At 42.8% G+C, this 5025-nt stretch overlaps 1 pseudogene; it reads left to right on the top strand.

Annotated features, from left to right (window-relative positions):
- Positions 1-4464: 4464 nt before the first annotated feature.
- Positions 4465-4817, top strand: LOC130033559 (60S ribosomal protein L34-like; annotated as a pseudogene).
- The last annotated feature ends 208 nt before the right edge of the window (positions 4818-5025 follow it).

Here is a 5025-nt window from a genome sequence, read left to right as displayed (position 1 = left end):
GAAACAACTTGACCTCACAGCTCAAGACTTTAGAAAAGGATCAACAGAAAGAGTCTAAATCAGGCAGATGGAAAAAGATAATAAAACTTAGAGCAGAAATCAATGACACGGAAACCAGAGATACAATTCGAAAGATCAATGAAATCAAGAGCTGGTTCTTCAAGAAAATAAACAAGATAGATAAACCACTAGCAACACTCACAAAGAAACAAAAGAGAGAAACCTAATAAACCGAATCAGAAATGAGAAGGGGGATATCACAACAGAAACCAAAGAAATCCAAAAGATCATCAGAGACTACTTTGAAAGTCTGTATACCACGAAACAAGAGAAGCTAGAAGAAATGAATAAATTCCTGGACTCCTATAATCTAACAAAGATGAATCAAGAAGATCTAGAGTATCTGAATAGACCTATTAACATCAAGGAAATTGAAACTGTAATCAAAAGTCTTCCCAAAAACAAAAGCCCAGGTCCAGATGGATCACTAGAGAATTTTTCCAAACATTTCACTTAATCACTAAACTTCCCGTTAGTCGTTGATTTGCTCGAGTGGGCGCCAGTAACGTCTCCATTTGTCCCTGTCGCGTGCTAGTGTAGCCCAATGGCATCTGTTCTCTCTGGGAACATGAAGAGCCTCAAACCGATCGTTCATGATCTTGATGAAGAAGTATGACCATCTGGTAGGTGGGCGGCCACGCGGTCTTTTGACATCCCGTGGGATACAGTCTGTTACAGCTCTCGTTCAGCGGTCGTCTTTAAATCTCATTACGTGACCAGCCCATCTGATTTTTGAAACCTTGGCAAACGAGACAGCGTCCCTGATTCTTGATCGTCGACGGATGTCAGAACTCCAGATTTTTTCTCTCATTTGAGTGAAACGTGATATTCCAAGCATAGCTCTTTCAATTCTTCTTTGGGAGGCCTGAATAGCATTCTCATCCTGTTTGCATAGGGCCCAGGTCTCTGAGGCATATGTTAATGCAGGAAGAACAGTGGAATCAAAGAGATGTGCCCGGAGCCAGAGGTTCTTCATCCTCTTAGCTATTTCTTCGACATTCTTGAAGGTGTTCCAAGCCGCTCTCTTCCTCCTGCGCAGCTCGGATGCCAGGTCATTTGTCATGTTGACTTCTTGACCTAGGTACACATAGCTGTTGCATTCGGAGATGGTCATTCTGTTGAGAGCGAATGGGGCATCAGGAACGAGGCTGTTTCTCATAAACATTGTCTTCGTAAGATTCAGCTGTAGTCAAAGTCAGCCAGCATTTGTGCCGCTTGGCTGATGTTTGGTGTTATTAAAGCAATGTCATCAGCAAAGCGGAGATGGTGTAGTTGCCGACCATCTATCTTCACTCCCATTCCTTCCCATTACAGTCATCACATGATGTTCTCGAGGGTGGCACTGAAGAGTTTCGGTGAAATGGTATCACCCTGCTGAACCCCTCTCTTGACATCAACGATTACTTCTTTGTAGAATGGTGAAATCCTGGTAGTGAGTCTGCAATACAGCTCACAGAGGATCTTGATGTATTGGGCTTGAATGCCCTGATTGGCTAGGGCTTCAATGACCGCTTCCATCTCAACAGAATCAAAGGCCTTCTTTAAATCAATGAACGTTAGACAGAGCGGCATCTTGAACTCCTGAGAAACCTCAATGAGCTTGGTTATCGTGTGGATATGGTCGATGGTGCTGAATCCTTTGTGGAACCTGGCTTGCTCGCATGGTTGTCCTTCATCTAGTGTTCTGCCAATCTTATTTAGGATGACTCAAGTGAACAACTTGTAGATGACCGATAATAGGCAGATCGGGCAATAGTTGCCAATGTCATGAATGTCTCCCTTCTTGAACAGTAGTACGGTCCTGCTGGTTTTCCATTGGGATGGAACCTTGCATTCAGACAGGTAGCGTGTGAAGAGCCGAGCCAGTGTATTGATGAGTACTGACGGCAGGTTCTTCAGGTGTTCAGGTCTGACCTTCTCTGGGCCGGGTGCTGTTTGTTTCTTTACCGACGAAATGGCGTGTCGGATTTCGGAAGGGAGAACGTTGGGAATGACATATCCATCCTGTGGAATTTGGTATGTTGGCAAGTGGACATCACTATCAAAGAGATTTGAGTAGAAGTCATGGAAAATCTTCTCCATTTCCGTTCTGGAGGATGTGATGGACCCATCAGGACAGGCAGTCATCTTGGTCTTGTATTTGGCGAAAAAAAGGCGGGCGCTACGAATACTTTTCCCGGCTTCTGCCGCATATACCAGCACTTCTGCTCTTCTCTCTTTGAGGTCTTCCTTGATCACATCTCTGCACTGCTTTGCAAGCTCGGACATTAGCTTGCGGTTGCCTGAGGCATGCGCCAAACCACGCTGGCGAATAAACTCAAGAGTTTTCGAAGACAGGTGTTTTTTTGTGGCTATCTTGCTCCGGCGAGCAATTCTTGGGGAAAAGAAAATGGGAGGAATCAACCTCCCTAACTTCAAACTCTGCTACAAAGCATTAATAATTAAAACAGCATGGTACTGGAACAAAGGGAGAGCTCTAGACCAGTGGGAAAGGGTTGAATATACTGACATCTCCCCCCATGCATATGACCATCTAATCTTCAATAAGGGTGCAAGAAATATGAAGTGGAGCAAGGAAAGCCTCTTTAACAAGTTGTGCTGGCAAAACATGACAGCTACAAGCAAAAAAGTGGGCTCAGATCTCTGCCTAACGCCATGTACAAAAGTCAGATTAAAGTGGATTAAAGACCTCAACTTCAGACTGGAATCCATAAGGTATATTGAAGACAAAGTTGACCAAACCCTCCATGACATTGAAGCTAATGGTATCTTCAAAGATGTCATGCCACTGGCCAAGCAAGTGAAAACAGAGATGGACAATTGGGACTATCTTAAACTAAGAAGCTTCTGCACCTCCAAAGAAACAGTGACCAAAATACAAAGACAGTTTACAGAATGGGAAAGGATATTTTCCAAATACACATCCAACAAGGGGGTTGATGTCAAGGATATACAAAGTACTGGTTGAACTCCACAAGAAGAAAACATCCAACCCCATCAAAAAATGGGGCGATGAAATGAATAGAAACTTTCTCAAAGAAGAAATCTGAATGGCTCAAAGGCACATGAGAAAATGCTCCACATCATTAATCATCAGGGAGATGCAGATCAAAACCACAATGAGATATCATTTCACACCACAGAGACTGGCCCACATCCACAAGAACAAAAGCAACCAGTGCTGGCACAGATTTGGTGAGAATGGGACCTTCCTTCACTGCTGGTGGGAATGCCTACTGGTTCAGTCCTTTTGGAAAACAGTATGGACGATTCTCAAAAAATTATAAATTGAGCTCCCATTTCACCCAGCAATACCACTCCTGGGAATTTATCCCAGAGAGGCAAAAAAGTATAGTCGAAGTGACATCTGCACTTGTGTGTTCATTGCAGCACTCTTTACAATAGCCAGAACCTGGAAAAAACCTGAGTGCCCGAGAACAGATGACTGGTTAAAGAAACTTTGGTACATTTACACAATGGAATACTATGTAGCTGTTAGAAAAGATGAAGTCATGAAATTTACATACAAGTGGTACTACATGGAAAGTATCATGTTAAGTGAAATGACTCAGAAAGAAAGGGATAGACATAGAAAGATTACATTCATCTGAGGAACATAAAGTAACAAAATAGGAGACTAATAGCTAAGAATGGGCAAGATTAGTACCAGGAATTTTACTCTATGGCTTGGAGGACAGTCACATATGCTAGGGGAAAAGGGAGCTCAGATAGAGAAGGGAGCACCAAATAAAGGGTGTTGGGAGGATCCTCCTAGGATGGGAGAAGCATGCTGAAAGTAGACTATAGAACAAACATGATTGCCACCCATTGCCTCTTTTGCAAAGCACAACATTCAATAGGAGAGAGAGAACAAAAGGGAATGCTCTGCCACAGAGGCAGGGTGGGATGGGGGGATGGAGGGGTGGGATGGGTACTGGGATCCGTGGTGGTGGGAAATGTGCACTGGTGGAGGGATGGGTATTTGATCATTGTATAATTTAAACCCAAGCACAATAATTTATAAGTCTACAGCTGTACCTCATGGTGTCTCACTAATAAAAAATTTTTAAAAAATGAGGAGAAGAAATGAACATAAACTTCCTCAAAGAAGAAATTTCAATGGTCAAAAGTCACATGAAAAAATGCTCAAAAAAATTAAATTAAATTAAATTAAAATAAGTGGGCTGGAGAGATAGCACAGCAGGTAGGGTGCTTGCCTTGCATGCGGCCGACCTGGGTTCGATTCCCAGCATCCCATATGGTCCCCTGATCACCATCAGGAGTAACTCCTGAGTGCAGAGTCAGGAGTAACCCCAGTGCATCTCCTGGTGTGACCCAAAAAGCAAAAAAAAAAAAAAAATTAAAATAAGCATCTTCCGGGACGGTGTCTTTGAGGCCTTCAGAATGGTACAGCATTTGATATACCACCGTCAACTCTTCTTCAACACCACCTCCAACAAAACCCAGCTGTCCCGAACCCCTGGAAATAGAATCGTTTACCTGTATACCAAAAAGTTGAGAAGGCACCAAAGTCTGCCTGTGGCGTGTGCCCCAGCCAGCTTCAAGGATTTCAGGCAATGAGGTCTAATGTTCTGAAGTGGCTATCCAAAACAAAAAAGCATGTCAGCCAGGCCTATGGTGGATCAATGTGTGCCAAGGATGCCCAAGACAGGATCAAGTGCGCTTTCCTTATTGAGAAGCAGGAAATAGTCGAGAAAGTGTTGAAGGCACAAGCACAGTGTCAGAAAGCAAAATAAACAAAATGAAGCTGTTTTGAAGAATAAAAAAAAATATTAAATTAAATTAAAATAAAAAGAACCTGGAGATTCCAAACTTTCAGAATTGCCAGTCTAACATAGAGCAGCAGGTCACATTGCTTCTACACCATAAAATAGAACTGACAGATTATATGACAGGTTTGACCATGTGGAAAATTCTATAGAAAGCATTTTACAGAGCTATTGA

Source organism: Sorex fumeus, unplaced genomic scaffold (genome assembly GCF_029834395.1).
Source record: "Sorex fumeus unplaced genomic scaffold, SorFum_2.1 ptg000054l, whole genome shotgun sequence".
Lineage (NCBI taxonomy): Eukaryota > Metazoa > Chordata > Mammalia > Eulipotyphla > Soricidae > Sorex > Sorex fumeus.
The sequence above is the reverse complement of the archived record's forward strand: the minus strand, read 5'-3'. Positions and strand labels throughout refer to the sequence as shown.